Genomic DNA, 17903 nt, shown 5'->3' on the forward strand with positions numbered 1-17903 from the left:
CACAGTCAATATTATTCTCAATGGAGAAAAGCTGAAGGCCATTCCTTTAAGATCAGGCACAAGGCAAGGATGTCCTCTATCACCACTGCTCTTCAATATAATACTGGAGGTCCTAGCCAGAGCAATAAGACAAGAAAAAGACATACAAGGAATCCAAATAGGAAAAGAAGAAGTAAAACTATTACTATTTGCAGACGATGTGATAATATACATAGAAAATCCTAAAAACTCCACAGAAAAACTGCTCCAAATAATCAACCAGTTTAGTAAAGTAGCAGGTTACAAAGTCAATACACAAAAATCAATAGCCTTCTTGTGCACAAATAATCAATCTGAAGAAGAAGAAATCAAGAAAACCATCGCTTTTATAATTGAAACCAAAAAAATCAAATACTTGGGAATAAACCTAAAAAAAAATGAGGGAAAGGACCCATACAAAGAAAATTATAAAACACTGTTAAAAGAAATGGAAGGCACAAAGAAATGGAAAGACATCCCCTACTCATGGATTGGAAGAATTAACATTATTAAAATGGCCATCTTGGGGCATTCCCTGTGCACAGTGGGTTAAGCACAGCGCGGTGAAGCTATCTGCAGCCTCTGAAGTGCTGGTTCAATTCCCGGCTGGCCAGGGAGATTCCCACATGGTGCAGCAGACCTCTCCTGCCTCGCCCGCTGCTCCCCTCAGCAGTGTCTTTGGTATGTCTGCCTGTTCTGCTCCCCGCTCTCTCTGGTGAAGTCTCTCACCCTCCCACACCTCTGGACTGTATGTACCCCAGCTCTTGTATAAATAAATAAATCTTTTAAAAATAAAAATAAAATAAAATGGCCATCCTACGAAATGCAATTTACAGATTCCCGCTATTCCAATAAAAATCTTAATGACATTCTTCAAAGAAATAGAACAAATACTGATGAAAAATATATGGCACCACACAAAACCATGAACAGCCAAAGCCCTAGTGACAAAAACAAGGGATAATGGAGTTATCACACTTCCAAAATTCAAAATATACTACAAAGCTATAATAATTAAAACAGATAGGTATTAGAACAAAAACAGACACACAAAAACTGATGGAACCAAATAGAGAGCCCAGAAATAAAACCACACTTATATGGACAACTGATCTTTGACAAAAGAGCAAAGAATATGCAATGGAATATGGACAATTTGTTCAATAAATGGTGCTGGGAAAACTAGACCACCACATGCATTAGTGGCCTAATGAAATTAGACCACTACCTCTCACCATGCACAAAAAAATCAACTCAAAATGGATAAAAGAACTGGACATAAGACCTGAAACCATAAAACATACAGAAGAAAATATAGGTAAAATACTATAACACATGCATCTCAGATGTTAAAGTAGCATCTTTAAAGACTCATCACCCAAAGCAAAGAAAGTCTGGGAAAAGTTAAACAAACTAAAAATCAAACTAAAAATTACATCAAACTAAAAATCTTCCCTACAGCAAAAGAGACATTAACCAAAGCAAGAGATACCCTACTGACTGGGAAAAAAATTTGCACTCCATACAAATGATAAGGGACTGATCACAAAGATATACAAAGAATTCACAGACTCAACAAAAACAAAGTAAACAATCCAGTCAGGAAATGGGCAGAAGAACTTAAAAGACATTTTTCCAAAGAAGAAATGCAAATGACCAACAGGGATATAAAAAATGTTGAAGATCCCTTATCATTAGGGAAATGAAAATCAAAACCACATTGAGATATCAACTTACTCCAGTAAGAATGGCACATATCAAAAAAACCAGCAACAACAAATGTTGGCGAGGATGTGTTGAAAAAGGAACTCTCCTACATTGCTGGTGGGAGTGCAAACTGGTCCAACCACTATGGAAAGTTGTGTGGAGATTCCTCAACCCGCTAAAAATGGAGATACCATACGACCTGGCAATTCCACTCCTAGGAATCTACCCAAATGACAAGAAAACATTGATTCAAAAGAACATGTGGGGCCTCCCTGGTGGCTCAGGTGTTAAGACGAACCTATGAAGCTAGACGCAGCCACTGCGGCACAAGTTCAATCCCCAGCCAGGGAGCAACCCACATGGCACAGCAGATCTCTCCTGCCTTGCCCACTGCTCCCCTCAGCAGTGTATTTCCATCGATCTTACTGTTTTGTACCCCACTCTGTTTCTGGTGAATCCTCTCACCCCTCTGCACCTCTGGCCTATACCCCAGTTCTTGTATGCATAAATAAATAAATATTTCATAAAAAAGAACACCATTACCCCTATCATTATTGCAGCACTATTTACAATAGGTAAACAACCCAAATGCCCGAAAACAGATGACCGGATCAAGAAGATGTGGTATATATACACAATGGAATATTATTCAGCAATCAAAAAAGATAAACTCATGCCATTCACAGCAACGTGGATGGAGCTAGAAGGAATTATGCTCAGTGAAATAAGCCAGAAGGAAAAAGAGAAATATCGGATGGTTTCACTTATAGCAGGAATATAGTGGAACCAAATAAGACATCAGTGTAAAAAAATAATAATAATACAAAACACAACAAAGCAAAAACTGACAATTATAAATGAGAAACATCCTAAAGGGGAGGAGGAGGGAGAGGGATCAGAAAGAGGGAGGGAGGAGCACAGGGGACTGAGGTGATGGTGCCCAGGTGCATTGGTAAAGGAAATTCTACGGGGACTACACCTGAGGGGGTTGGGGGAAGCAAGTATTGTTTAAAAATGAACAAAATGGGAAAAAAAATAAAAAGAAATAGAAAAGGATGTCACTAATACACTGTCAAAAAAAAAAATTAGTGCCTGGAGTTTGTTTGCTTTCTGGATACCACTGATTAAGGAAGCAAAATAAAAATGATATTGAGGGATCCTCCCTGGTGGCACAGGGGTTAAGTCTCAGCACTATCAAGCTACCACCAGCCACTGTGGCATGAGTTCAATCCCCAGTCAGGGAGCTGACCCACATGGCACAGTAGACCACTTCTGTCTCCCCCACTCCCCTCACTAGTGTATTTCAGTAGATACACTTGTTCTGCTCCCCACTCTTGACTACGGTGAATCTTCTCACCCCCTGCATCTCTGGCCTAGACCCCAGTTCCTGTATGCATAAATAGAATAAAATAAATCTTTTTAAAAAACGATCTTGAGAATCCAAATATTTTTCACGTGGTCTCTATTGTAGAGACCTGCTGTCCACTTCCAGGTCACATGCTGTCTTGGCTTGAAGTTCATAGCAAAGCTTTTCTGAATGCATCCTAAGTGTGTTTTCTCAATGAAAGCATACTGAAAATGCAACTAATAATTTGAGGGCACTTTAATCTATTTTTTTTTGCCTTTCTTTTGGTAAATATTAGGAGCCACTGTTCTAATAACTTCCGGAATTGGGGTTTGGGGGAGCAAGTGTGGAGTCCAACAACCCAAGGCAGGCTCTTCCTTGAGGAAAGATTCAATGTTGAGACCAGCGTTATAGAAAAGCAAGAGATTTATTGATAGATAAGAGAAAGGACAGGGAAGCTCTCTGGGCAGAGAGAATTCCCGAGTGGGTGGAACTGAAGTGGTGAGAAGTAGGTGCTTATATGGTGTAGGGACAGGAAGGGACACTGAGCAGGTTTTCTATGATCCCATGCAGATGGGGTAAAGGAGGAGTCCTGGAACCCTCAGTGGCTTTTGCAGGTTTTTGTTTTTTGTTTTTAAAGATTTATTTATTTACACAAGCATGGGGTACAACCCCCTCAGGTGTAGTCCCCGTAGAATTTCCTTTACCAGAAGCGAGGGAGGGTGAGAGAATTCACCAGAGCCAGAGCAGGGAGCAGAGCAGGCAGACTAACGAAATACACTGCTGAGGGGAGCAGCGGGTGGCAGGAGAGGTCTTCGTGTCATGTGGGACCCTCACCAGTGGCTGGGTATCAAACCGGCGCTGCAGAGGCTGCGGGCAGCTTCGCAGCCCAGTGCTCAACTGCTGCGCCACCGGGGAGGCCCTTTTGCAGGTTTTTTATTTAGATTTGCCAGGCACATGGCAGCCAGGGGTGCTGGGGGGCTGCTAGGCTGGCAGTCCTCCCAGCCCCCAGCAAGTCTTCACTCTGTCTGGGCTCTCCGGCGTTCTCTGGTGGCCTTGTTCTTGTGGTGCTTCTGCTTCTTTCTCGGCTTCTGCTGGCATGCCTGTGACACCGCCCTTAAAGGCCCAGTCTTAGCCCAGGTGAATCCCATCTACCTATGTCCCCACCCTACTCCAGGTGCCAGCCATCAGGCATGCATTCAGGACCACAAGGATCCATCACCTATCCTGATGGCGGGAGGGCAGAAAAGCCTGACATTTTTCCTTACCCTACAGTCCACCCCCTCAGGGTTTCCTGCCATACAGTCTTCATATATACAATTTTCTTAGCAAACATAAGCAATGCAGCCATGGCCCACAAAAGCAAATACATCACAATATAACAACAAAATACAACAGAACACAAATAAGTCCAGGCAGGACACCAACCTAGTGGCAAAAGACAATTATTGGCACCAGCACATAATCCACCACTTCTGCTGCCAAAGGCACTGCTCATACGAGGGAGGGGAACCACTCAGGCATCTGCTGTAACACACAAGGAGCCAGCAGGCTTCCCGCCCTTCTCTGGCTGTAGTCTCGGCTACAAGCCACACACAGGATTCGCCCCCAGGATGCACTCAATCTGGGATTGGCGATTCTATACTTGTAAGGGCAGGAATGAACACAGTGCAGGTTTTCTGATCCAGCAGACCGGGTGAAGGAGGAGTCAGAGTGCTCAATAGTTTTTTGTAGGTCTTTTATTGGGATTTACCCGGTACATGGCAGGCAGGGGTGCTGGGGGGCCGGGAGGCTGACAGTCCTCCCAGCCCCCAGCAAATCTGCACTCTCTCTGGGCTCTCTGGCGTTCTCTGCTTCTGCTTCTTTGCTTCTCTCTCGGCTTCTCTTTGGCTTTTGCTTCTGCTGGTGTCCCCGTGACACCTCCCTTAAAAGCCCAGTCTTAGCCCAGGTGAATCCCATCTACCCATGCCCACACCCTACTCCAGGTGCCTGCTATCAGGCATGCATTCAGGACCGCAAGGATCCATCATCTATCCTGATGGCGGGAGGGCAGAAAAGCCTGACATTTTTCCTTACCCTACAATACTGTTGGGGTGTAACACAGCCAACCCATTCCGGGTAGCTTTATTAACGATTCTAGCAGCCACATGCTCTTCACCGTTGTTTGTAGTCGCTGTACTCCGCGTACACTCCACTGCACTCCTCCACTCTCAACACTGCACCACCACCACACCGCACTCTGCTGCGCCACCCTTATAAACCAGTCTGTTAGCCCAGGTGTACCCACCTACACATGCCCACAACTTATTCCAGGTGCCCGCCTTCTTGCAGGCATTCAGGACCGCAGGGTTCCCTCATCTATCCTAATGGCGGGAGGGCAGAAAAGCCTGATACTTTTTACCTTTCCCTACACAGGGCATTCCCAGATAAGGAAGACAAAGGACTCCTAAGATAAGGGCTGGGATGCAAGAGGTAATTCTGGAGACAGACATTAAGGCAGAGTAAATGAGACTGTAACAGGGTGGTCCCCAGGAAAGGGGGAGGTTCCTGGTTTCCTGCCCCACCCAAAAGGAGGGTGGAGCTGAGCAGAGAGAAGAAGCTGCAGAGGAGACTGAGGAAGGAAGCAGGATGGAGCCAGAAGGAGACCTGGAGGAGGTGCATGGAGCCTAGAGATTAGTGAAGAAACTGCGCTTGTCTTTTGGTCATGGACTGGGTGACACAGATGTAGGTGAGACCCGTGGGGGAGGTGACAATGGCAACTTTTATCTTGATTTTGCTCTTTCCTTCCAGGCTAGTCTGGTTGTTTCTGACCCTTTTCTGTGGGTCCCCACTGGAAGATGCTTTGGACTTGTGGCAGGCTTTGGGGCCTTGCTCTGGGCCAATCCTATTTGGATGGACTTTTACCCACAAGGGGACGGGTAACTTTGGGTGCTTGATTTAGAAACTAGACTCTTTGCCTTTCCTGTCTTGTTTCCTAGTTGTATTAAAGTTCCTTCCCATTAAGGTCTCATTTGTTTTGTGTTGATGCGGCAGATGGCAGAACCCATTTAGAATAGAAGGTTTGCAGGGTTTGGGCTGCCCCTCTTCCTGCCCTGTAACAAGACCACCCAGAACTAAGCAAACTCAAAAAGACTGATGGGGCTTTAGAGAAATTAGTGAAAGAAGGCATATTCTCTGAGGCAAGACTCCACTGGAGCTTCCTTGCCCCTCTCTGGCCTGGTTCCTTGGGCCTGGGGGTCCCACTTTATTTCTCAGTGAGGGAAAGAATGGAAAAGTTGGAAAGGAGGCACCACAAGACCAGAAACCTGAGTCAAACAATGCAGGGAGCTGTAGGTGAGGAAGGAAGGGATTAACATAACCATTAAGCAGGCTACAGAACTAAACATCTGTAGGGTAAGGAAAAAATGTCAGGCTTTTCTGCCCTCCTGCCATCAGGATAGATGATGGATCCTTGCGGTCCTGAATGCATGACTGATGGTGGACACCTGGAATAGGGTGTGGGCATATGTAGATAGTGATACCGGAATTGTCAGGCCTAGTCTCCCAGCCAGAAACAGATCCCAGGCTGCAGGGGCAGCGCTGAGTCCCAGCCACTAGGCCACACGGGTTGGTGTCTCACGAAGCCACAGCAGGAACTTCACAGACTCTCAGGTAAGCAAGCGAGAAGAGGCAGGTTCGTTTATAGAAAGAAAAAGTTTATTGAGGAGGAAAAGAGCAGAAATAAAGTGGGACTCCCAGGCCAGGGAACCAGGCCTGGGAGGGGCAAGGAAGCCAAAGTGGAGTCGTGTCTCAGGAAATATATACCTTCTTTCCCTCATTATTCTGAAGCTCCACCAGTCTCTTTGTGATTGGTTAGTTCTCGGCTGTCTCACTTAATCTGCTACTGAGTGGGGGATCTTCACATTCCTTATCTAACAGGTTTGTCTTTCCCCATTTGTTGCATCTTCCCCCTTGTTTGACAGATTTATCTTTATCACCCAGTCTCCCAAATGAGCACCCTTGCATTTTAAGGAAGAGAAAGTCAAACATCAGTTATTGAAGAAAAACAGGCTGGTATCCACTGGTCTCAGCGCTGATCCCTTCTCATCTCCTCCTTGCATAAATGAGTCTGCTGCCCTAATTTGTCCCATAAATTAAACCATTCTCCGTTTCCTCAAACTCCACCTCCCTTTATCACCTGAGGGAAATCAAGGCCAGTGTTAACAATGGTGTCCTTGGTCCTGGGATGTTTATTATTCCCAGTGGAATTAGTTACATTCCTCTTGTTGCCCTTATCTCTGAAGCCTTCCTTAATTCTCTGAGGTCCCCACCTACACTGTCCTTGAGGCTACCTAATTCTCCCTAACTTGCCCTCGGATTCAATAGGATTTACCTGGGCTAAGACTGGGCTTTTAAGGGCGGTGTCATGGGAACACGAGCAGAAGGCAAGAAGGAACAGAAGCCAAGAAGCCGGGTAAAGAGAAGTAGAGAGAACTCCTGAGAGCCCAGAGTGAAGACTTGCTGGGGGCTAGGAGGTTTGCCAGCCTCCGGGCCCCCCAGCACCCCTGCCTGGTGTATACCTGGTCAATCCCAATAAAAGGCCTGCAAAACCCACTGAGGGCTCCAGGACTCCTCCTTTACCCAGTCTGCTGGATCAGGAAACCTGCACTGTGTCATTCCTGACCTTACAATATCCTTAGGCACAATGTCTAGATCACGAGGTCACAGACCCTAGCAACCGTCAGAGTGTTGTTAGAGCGTCAGAGTGTTGTTAGAGCGTCAGGGGGGCACAGGCCAGATGCCAGGATATGGAGATTGAGAGCCATTGAAGAACCTCTGGTCCCTTTCAAATTCTACATTAACAAAAACAAACCACTCACAAAGGAGTGAGCTCCTCCAAAAGAGAAGACAGTCTCAGTGCAGTTCCTGCACTAGCATGGGGCAGCTGTCCTTCGCCTACCTGTGACTGGGCAGGGGCTTCTTTTCATCAGCCTTTTCCTTTTGTAGAGCAGGGGCAGTGGCCCATCTGCCCATCTGTGCCTATGCAAGTGCTTCCCACCACCCACTCTCTCCCTCTCTGGGCAGCAGCCTTCCTGCCTGCCCGTGACCTGTGGCCATGCCGGGGCTTCTCTTCACTGACCTCCCTCAGCAGAGGCAGATCTCCCAAGGCTGCCCACCTGTGACCATGCAGGAAGGCTGCTGCCCTGCAGAGGGAGAGTTGGTAAAAGGAAGACTGCTTCCCAGTGCCTGTGCAGACTGCACTGATATAGATGTCTTCTCTTTGGGAGGGGCCATTCCTATGTGGAGTGGCCTGATTGCTGCTGATTTTGAGTAACTATTCAGAGTCTGAAAGGGACTGGAGATCCTACAATGGACTCAATCTCCATATTTTTACCATTGGGTCTGTGCTTTAGACACTCCCTACAGCAGTCTGATGCCCTCCTGGATCTTATGATTTGTAATCTAGGCATTGGTGTTACCAAATGCTGGCCTCAATTTCCCTCAGCCAATAAAACAGTTTGAGGAAAAGGAAAGTGGTTTAATTTGTCGACAAATGAGGAGGACAGCAGACTCATGTCTGAAAGACAACCGTCCTGCTCTTTGGCAGAGTGCAGGGGTATTTATACTGAGACACAGGGCAAGTTAGGGTAATCAGGCAGTTTTAGGGACACTACAAGAGGGGACCTCTGAGAATTGAGGAAGGCTTCAGCGATAAGGGCACCAAGAGGAATGTAACTAATTCCACCTGGAAAAACAAACATCCCAGGACCAAGGACAACATTGTTAACGCTGGCCTTGGTTTCCTTCAGGTGATAACGGGAGGTAGAGATTGGGGAAATGGAGAGTGGTTTAATTTATGGACAACTTAGAAGGGCAGCTGTTTAAATTCAATGCAGTGATGCTCATCCAGAGGACTGGGCCATAAAGATAAAGAAGCAACAAATGGGGAAAGACAAATCTGTTAGATAAGGATTGTGAAGATCCCCCGCTAAGTAGCAAATTAAGTGAAACAGCCGAGAGCTAACCAATCACAAAGAGACTGGTAGAGCTTTAGAATAATGAGGGAAAGAAGGTATATATTCCCTGAGACACGACTCCACTTTGGTTTCCTTGCCCCTCTCAGGCCTGGTTTCATGGTCTGGGAGTCCCACTTTATTTCTGCTCCTTTTCTCCTCAATAAACTTTTTCTTTCTCTAAACAAACCTGCCTCTTCTCTCTTGCTAGCCTGAGAGTCTGCAAAGTTCTTGCTGTGGCTTCGTGAGACACCAACCCGTGTGGCCTAGTGGCTGGGACTCAGTGCTGCCCCTGCAGCCTGGGATCTGTTTCTGGCTGGGAGACTAGGCCTGACAATTCTAGTATCAATACAAAGGGAAAAAATGTGGAGATGGGCGAGGGTCTGCAAAGGGGAGGGGAAGGGGTCAACACTGAGACCAGTGGAGGCCAGCTTGTTTTTCTTCAATAGCTGATGTTTAGCTTTCTCTTCCTGAATGCAGGCATGCTCATCTGGGAGACTGGGTCATAAAGATAAATCTATCAAACAAGGGGGAAATTGCAACAGATGGGGGAAAGACAAACTGTTAATCTTGTTAGTGCCCATCAAAGACAAACCTGTCAGAAAATAGGGGAAAGACAAATTTGTTAATGCCTGTCTAAGAGACTGGCCATTTGTAACTGTATCATTGGCACCTAAGGATTTTGGTTTCTATAGCTGAGTCAATGGCAATGTCAATCCCTTCTACCCCCACCTCCTTATGTGAGACAGGTTCCTGGTGTTGGGGTGCCTCCTTTCCAGTTTTTCTATTCTTATCCTCCATCAGACAGCATTCAGAAATGAAGCAAGAGGTGTTCAGTCTTCTTGCAGTTCTGGACCTAATTGAAGCTACATAGTGATTTAGCAGAAGGTTACCAATTAGACTACCAACTTGCATTTTTAATATTTTTTTCTTTGTTCCTCAATGCCCTAAAAATTGCCCAAAGTGGGCCTCCCTGGTGGTGCAAGGAATTAAGCACAGCACTATGAAGCTATCTGCAGCCTCTGCAGCATGAGTTTGATCCCCGGCCAGCCGAGGAGCTACCCACATGGCGCAGCAGACTTCTCCTGACTCACATGCTGTATCCCTCAGCAGTGTATTTAAGTCAGTCTGCCTGTTCTGTTCCCCACTCTCTCTGGTGAATCCTCTCAGCCCCAGCACCTCTGGCCTGTACCCCAGTTCTTGTATACATAAATAAATCTTTTAAAAAATTGCCCAAAGCCCTATGCCTGGGGAGACTGAGATGAGCCAAGCCTTCAGTCTTGTGCCAGGTGAACTTGCATTAAACTGGTTCTTTGTTCAAAAGGTTTTTGACTTCTGTACCATCAGATGGCTGACCCATGTTCAGCAACAAAGCTGTTCCATCTTCTAGTTGGAACAGAACATACCTGTCCTTCCTGGGGTGTGGGGTTCCCTATGTGCAGTGGAGAGTTTGGATTAGATGATCCCTACAAATTTTCCTGAAAGTTTGTACAAGGTGTGTGTTTTCCACCACAAGCAATTAACTCAATTCTGACACTGAAAGGTTCAGCGTTGTAAAGAAAAGGAGAGCCAGGCTAAATTTCTCGAAGTGGGGTAAAATTTATTGCACCCCAGGTGGGATTCACTGACCCAAGGTGGGGGTCAGTGAAGCTGCGCACATTGCCAGGGGGAGGCAGGCTTTTATAAGGTGAGGAGAGGTCAGGTGGGAAACTGGGTTTGCATGGAAGTTGTAGGATAAGGGAAAATGTCAGGGTTTTCTGCCCTCCCACCATCAGGATAGATGATGGATCCTTGTGGTCCTGAATGCATGCCTGATGGCGGGCACCTGGAGTAGGGTGTGGGCATAGGTAGATGGGATTCACCTGGGCTGAGACTGGGCTTTTAAGGGCGGCATCACTGGGATGCCAGCAAAAGCCGAAAGAGAAGCTGAGAAAGAAGTAGCAGAAGCTGAGAGAGAGAGAAGCAGAGAACGCCGGAGAGCCCAGATAGAGTGAAGACTTGCTGGGGACTGGGAGGACTGCCAGCCTCCCAGCCCCCTAGCACCCCTGCCTGCCATATGCCTGGTAAATTCCAATAAAAGACCTGCAAAAGCCACTGAGGACTCTGACTCCTCCTTTACCTGGTCTGCTGGATCAGAAAACCTGCACTGTGGCCTGTCCTGCCTCTACAGCAGTGAATCCAAGGGCAAGTTAAGGAGAATTAGGCAGCCTCAAGGACAGTGCAGGTGGGGATTGTTGTGCCCAAGGTCAGCAGACTCGGGGAGCATAGCCTTCAAGAATCCAAAGACAGCTGATGCAAACACAAAAGGGAGTTTATTTCAGACTCGAGTCCAGGTTCACGGCACCTACCAACGCAGTGGCAGATACCGAGAGCCCTGAACAAAGGAAGCAGGGGTCTTTTAATAAGGTTAAATTATGCTGGCAGTTACTCATTGGCTACAAGGATGCATTCTCCAACTTTGTCAGGCTATCATTCTAAGCTGACTGGCCAGGCCAAGATGCAACTCCAACCTGCAGCTCCAGTTACAGCAAGTTTGCCCTCATTGGTGACCGGAGAGTAAAGGTGGAGTGAGGGTCGAAACTATCTCTGGAAGGCAGTTCCCCAGCAAAACCTAAAATTCTAAAATGGCAGTTACACACAAAATGACAAAGCAATGGCTAAGAATACTGTAAGGCAACCAACCCATTCTGAGCAGGTTTATGAACGGTTTTAGCATCCACATGCTCTTCGCTGTGGTTTGTAGTCGCTCCAACACTCCTTCGTACACTCCACTCCTCCACCCTTAACACCGCACTACCACCACACTGCACTCTGCTGCACCACCCTTATATTATCAGTCTTTTAGCGCAGGTGTACCCACTTCAGGTGCCCACCATCAGGCATGCACCCAGGATCACAGGGCTCCCTCATCTATCCTGATAGCGGGAGGGCAGAAAAGCCTGATACCTTTTACCTTACCCTACAGTCCACCCCCTCAGGGTTTTCTGCCATATAGTCCAATTATGTACAATTTTTTTAAGCAAACAAACAGTGCAGCCATGGACCACAAAAGCAAATACATCACAAAATGACTAAACTTAATTTTCCTAGGGGCGGAAAGATAGGGAAGTTACCGGTACCAGCAATGGGAGATCCCTCCCATCGGGCAATATACATGCCAATTTGGCATCCGAAGACAATATTGTCGCTGGCATCAGTGGCCTTCCAGGGCGTGAATACCACACTCGCTTTGCCAGTGAAGAGGCATCAGTGGGTTCTACATGCAGCAGGAGTGGAGAGCTCATAATAGGCCACAGAGTTATTACAAATGTCCCCTTGAGGATTGCCCGCTGATCTGCCACTCCAGGGTGGGTAACACGCACTGGTGGCGGCCACTGCGCACTCACCCATGGTTTTATCTGTAAATCGGCCTTCAGGCCACGACCCCAAGGGGCTATCAGAGCCACCCACCGCATGTGGGGAGCCTTCACTGTCCAGGGCCATTCCCAGTCCACGGTCTGCCCTGGGTCCACTCCAGTTGGGGCTGGCAATAGGATGTTGCCCTGCTGTCCAAGTCCCGGTTTTAATAAGACATCTGACGTCTTTATTTGTAATTGGATGGGAGCAGCGGCACGATGTAGCAATGCCTCCACTGGAGCCAGGCCGCCTCTCCTGCTCCTCTCATTCAATGTCTGCAACACCTCCCATAGACGTCGGCTCCACCCAGCCAGCGTCTGAGTGGGGGCAGTGGCTCTTAGTCCTTGCTTCAGTAGGCCATTATACCTCTCTATAATCCCTGCAGCTTTGGGATTATAGGGAGTGTGAAACTTTCATTCAACACCCATGTTCTTGGCCCACTGCTGCACCCGGGCTCCTGTAAAATGAGTCCCTTGATCGCTCTCCACTACCAGCGGACGTCCATATGCAGCACATAGGCGTGCCAGTGCTGCCAACACTGCCTTTTGGTCTGCATGTGGAGCAGGGTAAGCTGCCAATAACCCGGTAGCAGTGTCCACACAGGTGACAGCATATTGTTGTCCATCGGAGCGAGGTAGTGGTCCAATGATGTCAATCTGCCAGCGTGTCAGGGGTACCTGCCCCCGCAACATCTGGCCTGTAGATGCAAAATGTCTCTGGGGGTAAGTCCTAGAACATACTACACATGTTTCACATGTGTGGCGGCTCCTGAGAGCAATGTGACTATTGCCACAATTTCTCATTAAAACAGAGTGGCTGTGCTGTTATGGTACATAAGTCCCTCTTCCCCTGTGTGCTGGACTGGACAGTCAATGACGGGTAAGATCAGAAAGGAGTTTCTGACAACCTAAGACAGACGCAGTCCCCAAGGGGATTTTAATGGTTCCCACCTTTCACTTATGGAAAATAACTAGGAAAACAGGCCTGGAAGATGTTGAGGCACAACCAAGTCATGTTGTTAATCATTACTAGGCAGTAGTTTCACAATAAAGGAAAGCAATCATGGCCAAGGAAACTGGTTCTATTGTTTTCAGTAAACGTGTAACCAAGTAGAATTATAGGAATAATAAGTAGAAATGGGAGCTATAAAAGTAAGATTATGATAGGTATGTATAATCATAACAGTGAATCGCAAGACCTAGAACAGACCTCCGCTGAGGGGGGTAAAATATGAAATGTTCTTGATTTGTTACTGATTTCTTGGTAAATAATAAACAAGATGTTATGTTGTTCATGTTTCACTGCATTTACGAACAATCTGATAAATAATTAACCACATACTGTGAAAAACATAATGAAGTAATCACTGTGAAAATGTATAAAAAGAGATGGCTGATCCTAATAAATTGCACTCAGATTTTCACTCTCTCTTGAGTGTGTCTGTGTGTCATTCTTGTCCCTCGCCCTAATTCCTTCGACCACCCTTTGCTCATTCTCGCTCAAACCCTGAGATTGTCTCAATCTCCCGCCGCCGCTGGGCTGGTCCGCGGCACACATGCAGTCTGGATTTCTTTTAAAGTTACAGGTAGACCCCAGGCACGCACAGTGGCCCACATTGTCTTCTGTCCTGCGTGGAGCAAGCGTCTGTGTAGCCACTGTGCAATATCCTGCCCTGGAGCAGTTTCAAGCCATCGAACCTGGGCTAGGGTATCTGCCTCATCATTGCCCGGTGAGGCTAATGGGGCATGTCCTGTGACATGATAAACAGTCACCTGCTTCTGATGCCCCAGATCCCATAGATCTTTCCATAGGGCCTGGCCCCACAATGGCCGATGCATAACTGTCCAGTCATTTAAATTCCATGTGGAAATCCATAGTGTCAGACCCCTGTACACAGCCCAACTGTCAGTACAGATTACTAGAGGGGAAGGCTCACGGGCCACCACCATCCATACTGCTCGCAGTTCAGCCCATTGGCTGCTCTGTCCCGTCCCGGTTTCGAACCAAATAGTGTCTGTTTCTGGGTGTACAGCCACCGCTGTCCAAGAGTCTGGCTGCTCCCGGCTGGAGCCGTCCGTATACCAGGCCTCTGCTAGAATTGGTGCTCGACCCTCCTTGTAGGGACTAGCTTCAGGTTCGGCTTCTATACAGGCTTCTGAATTTGGTTCCATACTAATATATGTCATAGGACCAAGAACCTCCTGCAACTCCACCCTTAAGGGGCTAGTTGACAGGGTGCAGCGCTGTTCTAAGTATGCCCCCCACTTCGCCAAAGTGGGTGTTTGAGCAGTGCCACTATGGGGCTTTGTTGTCCAGTCCCATACCCATCCAGCTATTGGGTAAGTGGTTCTCACTAAGACAGGGGCTGTGGCAGTTATACTTTCTGTGGCTAGTAAGGCTGCATATACCGCAGCTAGCTGTTTCTCAATTAAGGAGTACCTAACCTCAGCCCCCTTCCAGAGTTGGGACCAGAACCCAATAGGCTGTCGTAGCCTCTCTGATTTCTGCCAGAGTCCCCACCCGAACCCTTCCTGAGTAACATGCACATCAAGCTCACAGGGTCGGGCTGGGTCAAAAACCTGCAAGGCCTGAGCAGTCTTTATAGTTCGTTTGGCCGTGGCAAATGCTGTGTCTGCCTCAGCTGACCAATCCCACCTGGCTCCCTTACGTATTAACATATACAAGGGTCGTAAGACCTGGGTCATGTGAGGTATAAATGCCCTCCAGTAACCCAGCAGACCCAGAAAGGCTTGCAGCTGCTTCACTGTGGTTGGAGTGGGGTAAGCTTGAACTTTATCTATCACAGCTTCAGGGATAACCTTTGTCTTACCCAACCAAACAACTCCCAGGAACTTAACTGACAGTCCAGGCCCCTGCAGTTTGCTTTCGTTGATTGCCCAGCCGCATGTTTTCAGGTGTGTTAATAAGAAAGGTACTGCCTTTTCCAGATCTGTAAGAGAGTCACTTGTCAATAAAATATCATCAATATAATGGTATAAACACACTGAAGATGGTCTTTCCCACCGGGCCAAATCTGCTGCCACCAGCCCGTGACACAGAGTAGGGCTGTGCAGGTATCCCTGTGGCAGCACAGTGAATGTCCACTGCCGGCCTTCCCAGGTGAAGGTGAACTGGTCTTGACTTCCTGGGGCTATATCTATTGAAAAAAAAGCATTTGCCAGATCGGCTACAAAATGGTACATTCCCAGCTCGTGGCTCAGACAATCCATCAAATCTGCCACTGAAGGCACTGCAGCATGCAAGGGGGGAACTACCTTATTCAATTCACGATAATCTACTGTGATGCGCCAAGAGCCATCGGGCTTCTTCACCGGCCACACTGGCGAATTGTAGGGGCTGTGGGCAGTACGCACAATGCCCACTTTCTCCAGCTCTGATATTGTGCCTGTAATTTCTTTGTAGCCTCCGGGCAACCGATATTGCTTGGTATTTGTCACTCGCCTAGGGACTGGCAGTTGTAGGGGTGGATGCTTAGCGTGTCCTCTCACCACTGCCTTTACCACACGCACTCTAAGGCGAAACTCTCCGACTGTGGTTTCTAGCCATAAGCCACGTAGTACATCCACCCCCAGGATGTACTCCGGGATGGGCGATACATATACTTTATATTCTTTCGGGGGTAATCGCCCAATCCACGGAGATAGTTTTACTGCTGTCACCTTGACACTCTGGCCTCCATAGCCATCAATATAACAAGTAGACCCATGAAATCTTTCTGAATTTCCATAGAGCAGAGTACATTCTGCTCCTGTGTCTACTAGAGCTAAAACCCTTTGTACGTTAGTCGGGGACCAGTGGATGGCAAGCTCCACATGTGGCCTCCGGTCCCTGCCCGTCCCCTGTGGACGGGTTCCTTGGCCCTCACCCTATTCAAAGGATATCAGGCCATCACCCGAGGATGGGGCTGGCAGCAAGTGGTCTTCCAGGCGCAGGGCGCGCGCCTGAGGCCTGGGGCTTCCAGGCTCCCCCTGAGCAGCAGTCCTTCTCATGGGTGTGAACCTCTGGTCTTCTCGCAGCTGCTGCCATAATTCCAATAAATATGTATTGGGCTGCGCGTCTATTTTAGTGCCATCTACCCCTGCTTTTATTAAATCCATCCACATTTGTTTACGGGTGACTTTTATAGGTTCTGTGATGCCAAGAGGCCTCCTTGCCCTCCTTGGCATTCCTTTTGACCTTTCTGAAACCACCCGTATTCCTTTCTGAGAGCGCCGGCTCTCAACTTCTCCCAAGCTGGCTATCATTGTGGTGACGTCATGTATCTGACGTCCCACATAGGGTGCTAGTACTGCCATGAGAGATCCAAATGTAGATGAGGGGGCATTCTTTAATACCAAGTCTCTCATCCCTGCTGTGAAAAGCTTGTCGTCAGGACCACGCGTATTCACATTAAACATGGCCTGCCGCATCCCCAATTCCCGAAATACCTGCACCAGCTCGGCGTACGTCTGCCATCCACTTACTGTCTCCGGCACGTCTCCCGCATCAGCCCATACTGTCCGTATGGCAGCCATTATCCACTTCAGGAGGTTGTGGTCGCCCTGGCCATACCGCCGGCTGTTCTGCAGCCTCTGTCGCAAGGATGGGTGTAAAGTCACAGAGGCCAGTCTCTCCATCTCTTGAGCCATGCAAATAATCCCATCCACCCCCAGGTCCCATAAACGTAGCAGCCAGGCTGCCAAGGGTTCCCCTGGTTTCTGGCGGAACTGTTTGCCCAAGTCCACCAGTTCCGCCTGGGTGTAAGGTCGGTAGGTAGTAAATTCCGTCATCTGTGGTGGTCCCGCAGCCAGACCCCCTGGGGCCATGGGTCGCTGCCTCTTCATTTTCTGAGTCACCACCGGGCAGGCCCGGAGCATGGGACCAGCCTCCTCCTCCTCTCCAGAGGAGTCTTGCATCTCTGGGGTTGCAAGTTGGTTTGCCACGGCCGTTTGGGACTCAGGCAACGGTTCAGCCTCCCTCTCCTCTTCTCCTGAGCAGGGGTCAGGTATCTCTGGAGTTGCAGGCTGGTTTGCCACCACCGGCTGTGATTCGGGCAAAGGGCCAGCCTCCCTCTCCTTCCTTCCTGAGACGGAGTCTGGCATCTCCGGAGGGGTGGGTTGGTTTCTCCGAACTTCTTCCTCCAGAATCCTCATATGTTGTTGCTGTATCCGCATCTCTTCTCGCATCTCTTCTCGCATCTCATCCAGTACTTGCTGGATCCTAGATTGCTCTTTCTGCCTGGACTCTCGCAGAGCCGTGAGAAACACCCATCCCATGGCTCCTGCCGCCTCGCGGGCACTGCATCTGTAACAGGGTGGTCCCCAGGAAAGGGGGAGGTTCCCTGCCCCAACCAAGGGAGGGTGGAGCTGAGCAGGAGGAGGAGAAGCTGAAGAAGGGACTGAGGAAGGAAGCAGGATGGAGCCAGGAGACCTGGAGGAGGCGCA

The sequence above is a fragment of the Talpa occidentalis genome, unplaced genomic scaffold (assembly GCF_014898055.3).
Source record: "Talpa occidentalis isolate TD23 unplaced genomic scaffold, MPIMG_talOcc4v2.1 talOcc4.16, whole genome shotgun sequence".
Classification (NCBI taxonomy): domain Eukaryota; kingdom Metazoa; phylum Chordata; class Mammalia; order Eulipotyphla; family Talpidae; genus Talpa; species Talpa occidentalis.